Source organism: Eupeodes corollae, chromosome 1 (genome assembly GCF_945859685.1).
Source record: "Eupeodes corollae chromosome 1, idEupCoro1.1, whole genome shotgun sequence".
NCBI classification, from domain to species: Eukaryota; Metazoa; Arthropoda; class Insecta; order Diptera; family Syrphidae; genus Eupeodes; species Eupeodes corollae.
In genome coordinates, this window is record NC_079147.1 from 182215734 (window position 1) to 182228372 (window position 12639).

A 12639-nucleotide genomic window follows, 5' to 3' on the forward strand; every position below is an offset into this window, starting at 1 on the left:
TGTATTTTAATAAAGTTTTTTTTACAACTGAATAATGTTTTGCAATTTTAAATGGAGAAAGTGGTTGGAAAACTCTCATTCGATTTGTTTCAGAGGCTCTAGCATATAGAAACATGTATATTAACTTATAATACATGCGGTCTAATGATAAACTTTTTTTTAGCTAATCTAAAAGATTAATTTGTGTATTGAAACACTTGAACTTATATTTTATATATACCTTTGTTTTAATTTATTATTATATTATTATTATTATTTTACTTGTTAAATGAAACTTATAAGCTGAACTCTCTCTTAACGTATTTATTTAATTCATATAATTAGCATTTCCGACATGCATGTAAATCCTTTATACTAATTCTGTTAAATATATTATATGGAAAAAATAAAGAATGAATAAAAAAAAAAGGAAAAAGAAATTCAGTAAAATGAAGTGAGCCTTCTTATAATTCAAATATACGAATACATGAAAAAATAAAAGTTGATTGCGTTTTTTTACATCTTAAATTTTCAATCTTCATCAACAATGTACCCCCTATTTTTTTCTACCTGATGTTAAAACATCTTTTTCAGTCACAATTTGATTATCAGATAAGAAAACTTAAATTTTCCTTTTTCCCAACTCAAAAACTCTCTAAAAAGAAAAACAATATAAATACAAAAAAGAGAGAAAAGATTTTTCTAGATAACTTGGTAAGTAATGTAAGTAGGCATAGAAAACTCTTTAAGAAAAACACGGACATTCGACCTGACGATAAATCCCATCCATATTGTTTTGTCCTTATCCTCAAGGCATAAGTAACTAAATGTTTAACCAAAAAAGTTCTTATCTGATTTCTCAATTAACCACTTAAATTACTACACTTTCTCTTCACTTTTCTCCTCTACTCTCCAATCTCTGGTGTGTATTTTCTATCTTTATTTTTGCTTTGTTTAGAAATTCCAACAGATGATTGCCTGAAATCACCTCACTTCCTTCGAAAAGCAAATTAAGAATTTATTACAAGATAACACAATTTTTAAATTAAGTTTTATATTTTTTTGTTTTTGATCCCAAATGTTTCTTCCTTGACCCCAAAACAATTTCATTTAAAAGGGTTAAAAAGGGACGACGACGACGGACGACAAAATAAAAATCAAGAGAAAATTTTCTCGGTCTGTTGCTTTTGGTCCTACGTCAAATTTAAGATTCGACACTCAAAATCCGAAAACATATTTATCTGAGATGATTGCGAATAAAAAGAGAAAATCAAGATACAAAAAGAAAAGAAGAAAAGAAAAATCCGTAACCCTGGAAATGGGATTTTGTTTTTTAGTGTGGCTCTGAGATGTAAACATGTTTACGCGGTTGTTCTTATTTTGAGGGTTTACATGAGGGATACTTTCCTTTATAAAACTGCTACATATTCAGGTACCTTAACCTATTTATAGAACTTTTGATGTTCTTTTTTTTAAGGCTTCTTTTCTCTAGGGCGATACTTTGTTATTCAATAGCATCAAAAAGGTATTTCCAGAGGTAAGCACCGAGCAACACTGTCACCGGCACCAACACCGGTCGTCGTCGTACTCATTCTATGGATAAGAAAAATTAATTCAACTCTAATTGAAATGAGGGTCTCACAATCTCGACTTGAGACTTAAGAGACTTTATGAAACCAACCTCTGGCGATGTGATGGATTGTTTTTCATCAGAATATCGCCATCACATCGCATCACTCCCTGAGGAGGACGATACAAACTACAAACCAAAAGGATATTGCTTTATATGAATTCGAATCCTTTCAAAGTCTCAAGTAAAGTGTCTTATGTCGGTCGGTAGGTCGATCGGTCTGTGTGACTGTAAGTTTGTGTATTTGTTCATTTTAACTCCTATGATGTCGTATTTATTGACCCATAGAGAAACAAATATTAATTTAAAGTGATTTATCTTGAAAATTTAATGTATTGACGGTATGATTTAGGTCCCTTTAGCTTTTCTTACTTGATATGGTATCTGGTATGGTATATTGGCAAAAACCTCTTTGTGTGACATTTCACTTGATTTAATGTTAATTGTGTGTATTGGGACATATAAGGAGTCTTTGTGGATTTGTAATCAATAAGATATAGATACACCTACTCATTTGTATCTATATGTATAAATATACTTATGCAAAAGTCTGACATAAGAGAGAGAGAAAGACCACAAAATTGATTGAAAACTCAAGAGTACTTTTAATTGCGATATAAACTCGTCTATACCATCAAGGAGGGCATAGGTAATTAAAAGATACCGATTTAGAAAATTCTCTTTCTGGGAAAATGAAAGGGGGTTGAAAATTAACTAGGGTAGGTTTAACTGATGTACCTTTTTGTCAATTTTCCCCCAAAAAAAAGGGTATAAGGATTCTCCTTTTGTAAGTTTACAGCATAGATACATAGAGACAGATTAGGGATGCCTTTGAAGTCAAATGGAGTGTAAACAAAAAGTAAAGTAGGTAGGTATAGAATGAAAAGGTATCAAAAGGTATAAGTAAACGGTATCAAGGGTGATTCGGCATAAGATAGTATAGGGGCTTTTGATATATAAAAAATCATATTGAACCCTTTTTTTTATTTTGTTTAAATCTATAACACGATTTTAATTTAATTTTGGAAATTCAGTAAATAAGAAAACATTAATAAAAGATTAAAGCAAATTTTATTGAAAATTTAGGGTGAAACTAGATTTATGATTATTCGAAGACTTAGAGAGAAAATGCATATCTTGACAGTTACTAGAAACATCAATAATTTTGATTTTGATAAAGGAAGAACTGATTTTCGACATTTTGTGTGTTGTACATGAAAGGTTTTTGTTAAGTTTGTATATCTTTTGAAATAAAAATAACTGCACATGTTAGTTCTCTGTAACTTTGGCATTGTTAGTTCAAAAACTTAACAATTTTTAACTGACATAAAAAAGCTGAAACGATTCTTTTACGGATAAAAAAAGAAAACATGCTAAATCACATGGTTGCGCAAATTTACGATTGATACTGGCAATTTCATGAAAGTTGTAAGATTTCGTTTTGACGATGTAATAAATAGGCCAACAGTACCTATTTTGAAAGAGAAATGTTGGCCTAAATGAATACCTAGTTTGTGAAATTGGTCTGTAGCCGAAATTGTGAGGCTTAATCTACTAAATTAACTCGCAGCCAATCTCTACAGCTTGATATTTTGCGCCTTACGAATATTCTTCACAAAAAAACACGGATTATTCATTTACAAAGTCCCTTTAAAGCCTACATCTATTTGGTTTCTTATTACTGCGCCGCCGCGCCGCCACGCCGCCGTTCGGGCATAATCATCTTGGAAAGCGAGGAGCATTTGCATCTCGCAATTGCATCCACAGAAAGTGACACTTTGGTGAAGAATGGACATGATTGAACCAATTTTCTTCAAGAAAACGGTCAACGTCAGGGTGACTTCCTTACTTAGCCAGAAGGATGAAAGTCCAACGTTTGAAAGGGCTTGAACACGTAGAACGTATCGAAATAATTCCCTCCTCTTGGACAGTCTTCGAATTCACACCCACGGGACAGCGCAATAGGGGAAGACCGCAGATTTGGTGGAGCGCACAAGTAGAAAGCGACCTCAAACAACTTGGAGTGTGCAACTGGAAACATCTAGCTACGAACCGAGCTAGATGGAGTAGTTTGTTGGGTGAGCTCTAGTTTACACAGGATTTTAGTGCCACCTGAAGTAAGAAAGATCGGTCAACGTGACAGCACAATTAGAACCAAGTTTTAAGGTTAAATTGAAGACATGCATTTGGAAGACCTGTAGTTCATGCATGAAGTTAGGCCAAGCCTACAGCCCATGGCAGATTCGATGTGTTGAGGAGTAACTTCTAAAATCGTGTTATCAGCCATATTGAGGTCAAACTGTGAAGGACCGATGCTATACCAAAAATCCAGAAGCGATTCAAGCACATTAGGCCAATATCATCGAAGTGATTTGTCGACCTCAGCCTGAAACCATCATTGTCATCTTCAGTGAAAATGTTTGCTCTTACTACTTATGCTATGATATATTTACAAAATGAATGGGTTCTTTTTATTTTCTTGCAATTTTTAATAGAAACTTGTATTAGATCTACTCTGTCTCCAAGTCTGCTTATACAAAGAAATCAGAATTGTATTAATACCAAATGAAGATTTAAGCTAGTTCTCTAATGTCGATGTTCCACTTAAAACTACGACCATTAAGCACAATGATAATCTTTGGTACAATAAAGGAATTTGAGAAGTCATTAAACGGCGAAACGTCGCCGTCTACGATAAATGGAAACTCTTTAGAACCGCTGAGAACCACCAACAATACAGGTGATTACATTACAGACGTGATGCACTGTTGCTGCAAAACTAAATCCAATATAAAAATATTAGTCTTTAAGAAATTAGACTCAAGTTAGAAAAAAATTTGTGTGAATAGTTTATAATGTTGACTGTGAAAACCCAAGTAGGGCCTTTTATATCGTCATTTTCTCGACCAAAATTTGTTGTTTCTCTCTTGATTTACTAGAGTTTGATTTATCTCCTTTACCAACCGTAAATGTTGCATTTCTGACTGAATGTCTTACTCTAGAAGATGCAGTGAAAAGTTTTTATTTTAAGTAAATCTATCCTAATGAGTTTTGATGAACTCAATACTTCATCTAATTCTTCCATATATTACCCAATTTTTAACAACTCAAATTCTTTCTTTACAGTGAAAAGTTTCTTAAGTGATTCCTTTATCAACAAACAGCAGAAAAAAAGTTTTTCGGTAGATATAAACTTTACTCTTCCTCTCAAAAGTGGTTTAGAAGAATTATGCACAAACAGATTTCCTTACAAGAAACGCTTTAGACGATGACAAAGTAACGTTTTTAGTTTTGCTGGAATACTCCAAATTCTCTAATACTATTGATCATACCACAATGTAATGAAATCTCTCACATTTTTTTCAATATTGATAACGATTCAGAACAGCTAATTTAGCTAACCTTTCTGGAAGAAGTCAATCAGTTGTTTCAGGAAGTCAGGTTTTTGGCTATGGTGTACTGCAAGGATATATTTTGGAACCCATTATTTTTTCAGAATAAATAAAATATTGCGAGACACGAAGTTATAATCTGAGGCTCTGAATTCCACTTAAACAGAATGAATTCTCATTATCAGGAAGACCCTTGATTTTTCATATTTAACTACGGTAGAATCAAATGGAACGTAGATTGAGAAATCTAAGAATCTGGTAGGGTAAGGGAAGAAATTTAAAAATCTAGGAGTTTGCTTCAACATAACCTTGAAATGATATATTAATGATTTAGTCAGAAAATCCTAGAGTGTCTTAATAAATAATTCAACGTTCAAAAAATTTACTCCGCTTGATAGGAAAATGCTTGCGAAATCACTTATAGTTTTTAGTTTCTCATATGGTGGTTAGATTTTCTGCAACTCCGATGCTGTGAGATATAAGTTGTTGAACATATTGTTCAAAAACGTTATTTCTTATGTTTGAGGGCTTTAAAGATTTAATCGTATCTCTTCTTATTCGAAAAGTTTATTTGGTGTAAGTTTTAATAACTCCTTAAAACATAGTACTGACTTTGTTAAGCGAACTTGGAACCACCTTGCATGGCACCACTATTTCTTTAATTCCAAGAAAAGGCGCAATATATTATAATAACTTAATATCTATCTCACTCTTAAACGTTTAACTATTGATTTATTCTACCATTTTGAAAAACACACTAGCAAGTGAATTAATTGTAAAATTAAAATCTTATTAAAAGAATTATTATTAACAAAATTAAATTAATTAAAATTTAAAAACCGGAACTAAACGCAAGAATAATATAATTGTATAAGATATATTGTATAATTTTAACCTTTTCAGGAAATTAAAGTTGTTGTTTTTAAATATAAAGACTACTTTAATTTTGGAACAAATTCCGCCAAAAGTTGGTTGAACTAACAGACTTCAATAACTTTGTTTAAGAATTACGTTTTGTACCTCAAGTCAAACAAATCAAGGAAATTTTAGTTCTACGGTCTAAATGACACAAAGACTGCGAAGTAAAACGAATGCAGAAAATGTAAAAGAATGCACATATAAGAGACATTATTTTGTTAATGGTTTTTACGGCATAACGTCAATCAGCTTTTTGAGAGGCATGTTCCTATTAAAACCCTTCTAGTTAGGCATACTAGAGTTTTAGAAGAGTACAAGAGGGAGACATTGTAGAGGCAACAATATCGATAAAATCTAATGCTACTGACTTGGACCAAGTGGACCCTAAGTTCTTGAGACTACTGCTTCCATATACACTGTACTGCCCTATATAATCTACATATTTGACAGCATATTGACTACTTCCGAGATTCCTTTAGAATGGAAGAAGGCTAAGAATATTCCCATACTCAAAAAGCAAACAGGTACTGCTGCAGAATTTCGGTCGATTGCCATTCTTAGGTTTCTTTCGAAGGTGTTTGAAAAAACTATTCTGAGGGAGATCCAAAAATATTCAACAACCTGTTAAGTACCTGTCAGTCTGGTTTTCGACCTAAGCGCAGTTGCAAATCTGCCTTACTTTTTGTATCTGATGAAATAAGAATGTCAATGGGCAGCTATCAGATCATGTTACATTGCTAACACTGTTATAGGCTTTTGATACTGTTAACCACTCAATTCTTTGTAGAAACCTTCGAAGTAACCTTGGGTTTTTTTAGAGTCCTGTAAGCTTGTTCTTTCATATCTCAGCGGAAGGCAACAATGAGTGGTGGCAATTGTTATTCCTTCATATTTCTCAATGTTTTGAGTGGAGTGCTAAAGGGATCTTTACTTGGACCAATCCACTTTTCGCTTTACATAAATGTGTTACCACATGTTTCAAAACAATTTTTAATTCTTGTTAAGGCTTAAAAGGATGCATGCCGTAGCATTATTAACCGAGGATCTGCTCCGCAATTCACACTGTCCGCCTTAACCCTGTCAAATCAATATCCCTCCAAACACAACAATCTGATTATCTTTACGGTAAGCTGAATTTTCCTCATTCAACAAGGTCCTTTGCTTTAAGACCACCCCGATACAATTTTCTAAATACTGAGCGTCAATTTGTTGTTCATATCGTACGCCTTTGGAACTCTCTGCCCATCGCTATGAGAAGAATAAGAAGCAGAAGTAAATTTAAATTTGTACTTTTCAACAAATAATTGATGTTAAATTTTCTTTTCTTCATAAAAATATATAATATATATAATTTGTATTCGAATTCTGAAATTAATGTAAAGGCTTGCAACGCTTTATAAGACTCATGTCCTACCTTGTAAGCGGTTTTTGAAATAAATAAAATACAAAATACAAATACAAATAGTACACCTTTGAGGGAATTTGCTGTTAAGAAAACTAAGAAGAATTGCGTCAGCTAATATATTTTTAAAAATGAACTATTTATAAAGTTTTGTTGCTTGAGCTTTGTTTCAAAATCATACAATTTACAAACCTTTACAAAATTTTTTGAAGATACTGTCTTTTGCTGCACGAACTGTTAACTATCAAAATTGTTATCTACTAACCTTAAAGTATTTATCATTAAAAACATGAAATTCTTATTCTAAAATAAAATAACTTTATAAATGTTAAATTTCCTCAAGAAGTTCTTAGTTTGAATAAAACTGAATTGAATCAGGACTCCTTATATAACCAAACCTCCTTTTTCTACTTTTACTTCATTATGTATAAAAATTCCATCTCAATCGATAAGTTGGGTCATTTGGTCTTATAAAGATTTAAGACCACCTTATCGCCCGCTCCAAAAACCACTGAAGTATAATAAATCCCGCAAAAATATCCAAGTGATATTTTTATTAAGAAAATAATCCCGCACTAGATATTTTGTTACGATTAAAATCTCTTCTTTTTTTTGAAATAACAAACGTCCTTAAGGTCAAGTACAGATTCAATCTACTCTAAGTTTTTAATATTCAAAAGTGGAAAGTTCAAATTTTTCATCAACAACGTAATCCTGCTAAACAATAAAACTTATAAAAGTTTCTTCTTCTTTTTTTTTGTAGTATTTCTAACTTTTCCTACCCACCACAAACTCAACTCAACAACACTACAGCAAAATAAAAGAAAATAACAACAATTGCTTCTATATTATAAAAGGTCAAAAATCACATCGTAGAATTTTATTAAAATCTTTAAAAAATTTCAATTTGACAAAATTCTCCATTCATCGCGTCCTTCAAATCATTTGCATCAACTTTCGATTGTTATAATAAAAACCATTTCATTATAATATAGCTCTTTATTATTTGACGTTATCAACGCTTCCCTCTCCCAAACCTCTTTTAAATCCAACAAAGTGCTTTCTCTACAAAAAGATGAAAATCACAAGGACTTTAAAAATTGAAAACCGACATCCAAGGAACCGAACAAAAAAAAACATAACAAAATGTAAAAGACTTTTCTTCTTTTTTTCTCGAATTCAACGCATTTTATTTTTATTCGCACATTTTCTAAAATGTTATCGATCTAAAATGTCAATAAACTGTCAAGATGTGAGAACAGATTTTTTAAACGAATTTCAAAAATAAAAAAAAAATCATCTCCCAAAAAGCCAAACGAACACTTGAAATAAGTTAAGCCTCATGACTTCGTGTTCGTATATGTCACATTACTTTCAGTTGACAAGATTCCACGAATCAAGGAGAAAAATGAAGAAAAAAAATAAGAAAGAATAAATCCCGTTTAATATTGTCGTTAAGGGTTTTCTTCTTTTCTTTGAAAATACGTCTCTATCGCTCTGTATGTGTCTCGATGTCATGGGGAGTCAAGGCGCATTTTTTCAGCCAATTTGAGAATCTACTTATTTTGAAATCACAGAAGAGACGGAAAAGTCATTGTTTTTAATTATTTATGGAGGTGGGTTGGGTGACTGCGTTTTTAAAACGACCAGGACGACGACGACGACGACCTGGAATGTTTTAATACATTCTCTACCTTCTTTCACTATCTTAATTGGTTATTTATAATCTTGTGATATAAATTTCAAGGGACGACCCCGACATACTACACAATGGATGTAGGCACTAGTGACCCTGAGTTTCATTATATGCATTCCAAAAAAGGATGCAACGTCATCTACATAACATACATTTATACCCCGGAGAGGATTCTTTTCTTCTTCTTCTTTTTTTTATTTTTGTAAACGAACGACGAAATTATTTTCCAATTTCACGATACACTTTTCAGGGCTGCAATGATGCACATTTTATACCCTCAAGACAATAAAATTGTTTTCCCGAAAAATAAATAAATAGGGATGTACGTACTAGTAGAAGCATAGTAGTAGTATAAGGACTATGTTATACAATTTATGTGTATCCTTTCAGCGTTTAAATGGTTATTACACAGAATACTAGAGTAATTTTAATCATTGTTTACTACATATACGATGCATGTGTGTACATGCATACAGTAGGAATGGTTTGCTTTTAAATTTGAAAGAAACTATAAAATCAATAAATTAATGATTAAAGCTTATAGATACAGTTATCAGTAGCAGAATGTTGATGCTAGGGGTACTGCTGTAGTTATTGATAAAAGTTCAACACTTTCTCTCTCCATAGTGCGGGCTGGTAAAAGAATGCAATCTTTTGGGACTGCACCCTTAAATGGCTTCAATATATTTATTGAATTCACTTAAAGTTTGGGACTTAACAGTTTGCATTTAGCAATCATTTAAAAGTAAAAAGACTGTAAAAATAGTGTTACCAATTATTTCGCTGCAATCAATTGATTGCAATCATTTGAGAATGTATACATTATTTGCATAAACTTGAATTCTTTGCATTCACTCGAAGTATTCATTCTTTTGTGTTCTTAAGTGAAATTTCACTTCACACTTTTGAAATTTTGATCTGAATCTTTTTAATTGGTGTGCCAAAAATTTGTGCCAATCAAGTTCATTTGTTGAAGTGAAATTTCACATAGGAATGCAAATCAATGCAAAAACTTCAAGTGAATGCAAAGAATGCATAAAGTCGTAAATGATTGCATTCAAATGAGTGGAGAAAAAATGATTACATTCTTTTTAAAGTTAAATGATTCTTGATTGCAAAATTTGAAGTCCCAATCTTTAGGTGAAGTCAATTGAATTACATTAAATAAATAAACATAAAACATAAATGTACATTAGTAGCACCTTGAGCGACTTAGACTATATAAGGTGATAACAACACAAGACATTAATACAAGACAGAAGGACAGAGGAGAAAGAACAACAGACAGAAAGAACACATGACAACAGCACGGTTTCGAGACGGTCCCCCATCTGTTAATGAATATAATCTTCAAGATGAGTTCAATAAATTTACAATGATTGCATTCTTTTATAAGCCTGTTAAAATGATATTCTTTCGGACGGTTTGAGTGGAATTACTAAACGAATTCATATTGGAAATATTTTTTTCCAAAAAACACAGGACACGGACAATCTAGAGAATTAGAGGGAATTAATGTTACAGGGTGGCAGATCAATGGGGTTAAAAAAAACAAATCTTAATATATTTTTTTTAAATAAATTTTTAACTATTAACTTCTTTTTATTTTGTAGATCGATCTTTAAAATTAATTAAGATGGACAGTTGGGATGAGGACAGTCATACCTGGAATGGTATCGAAACAAAGTTTTGGCGCTCGTTAAACGGTCTTCCTCCAATTTAATGGACAATAATAAGACTCAATTCGGTCCAATCGTTTTCGAATAGTGGGATAGTCGGTTGAAGGAGTTACTATCGAAATGCTGCCGTTCGGACACCAGAAACAATTGAAGCATTCACTCAGAGCGTTTTTAAAAGAAATTAGTTAATACGTTTGAGTATCACTAAACTAAACAAACGTTGCAAAAAATAATACATAAGAATTTGTTTTCCAGTAAAATTCAAATAACAAGCAAACCACCCGGAACTCTTGGGTTTTTAAATTAAAAATTTAATAGCGTTCGAATTGTATGAACAAAAATACAATAAAGTTTCTCAAAAAAAAGTTATTGAAGTTTCTTAAAGAAGCAATATTCATAAGCAACATAATATCTGTGGTTTTAATGCACCTCATCCATTTCGCTTTCTGCACAAGTTCGAAGCAATGTTAATAATATTTTCTACATTTTTTAATTAAAATATCAACTATTCAAAATCCAAAAAAAAATTACAAAAATCTTTCATAGATAGTTACATAAACGCAACTCGAAATATCAAGAACTTCATTCACAAATACAATTTCTTAGTAACAGAATGGAAGAAGATCAAAACAAGACCTTGAAGAACATGTTTGAATAAAATAAGAATCTCCCCACAAGCTTTTTAAAGAAATGGAGCTTTTAAGGAAATTGATAAACAAAACTGAAAAGTGTAGAGATGATATTATTAAGTATGTTTTGAATATTGATGGGCAAGAGCTGGTTATTGTTGAAAGCATGCTAAATACCATCCGAACTCTGCACGCTAAACCTCCTTCTTACCGAAAACCTTCTTACAATTTTAATTTAAATAATTAAGTACGTTTGGTAAATTAAGATTAAGGATACGCTCACTTTCTCGTGATAAGAACTAGACCCAATTTGTTTGATTCAAGAACGGCATTTGAACAACTATTGGACATTTAAGAGTTATTTTCAGTGTTCCTCAGGGAACAATTTTTGGTCCGAAACTATTTAATTCCACTAGTAAAAGGAATATGGGTTGCAAACATTGTTACAAAAATGATATTGACATAATTGGAAAATCCAAGGGTGATGTCAATGGCCTGTTTTCGAGCATTCCGAAGTAAAGATGAGTTAAGTGGTCAATAAGAACAAGATCAACCATATTCTGTCATCAAAGCTGTTAAACTTCACGCTTAATAGCTATAACCGTTATAAATTCTGACAACGACAACAGCGGTGAAATCAAACGGAGAATAGCTCTTGCAAATCGCTCTTTCCATGAACTTAGAAGGCAATTCAGTAGCAATTCGATCATCTAAAGTCAGCCCTTTTAAAACACTAACCTCCTGGTTCTCATTTACGAGGCTTAGACCCAATAAAGGCAAGATGACAACGTCTTAGGATGTTTCAACAGAAAAATTCTTTGGATGGTTTTTGATGCCGTCTACAAAGAAGGAGAAGAAACGACGAATTGTATATGCTGTACAGCGACCTGGTAAAAAGAACTTAAGTCCAAAGACTTAGGCGGCTGGGCCATGTAGAGCGAATGGACATCAACGCTGCAGCCAAAAAATCTCTGAATATAAAAAGAGGGACGACGCGACGGCGGCCTTGTAAAGGAAGACTCAAGTAACTTGACGTGCGTAACTGGAGACATCTACAGCTAGGGACCGAGATAGCTGGAGACGCATGTTGGTTAAGGCCCAGACTGTTGCGACATCCACCTTAAGTAAGTAGTAACTAATAGTATTTGTTTTCAAGAGAATTGGCTGTTGCTGAGTTGGCATATTGATGAATTTTTCAATTTTTACAATCGATTTATTGAAGAGAAAGAAATACCGTGTTTACAAGCAAAAATTCCACAACTCAAGACATTTTTCCAGTTAAAACACTTCAAATAACCCACATGCTAAACAATT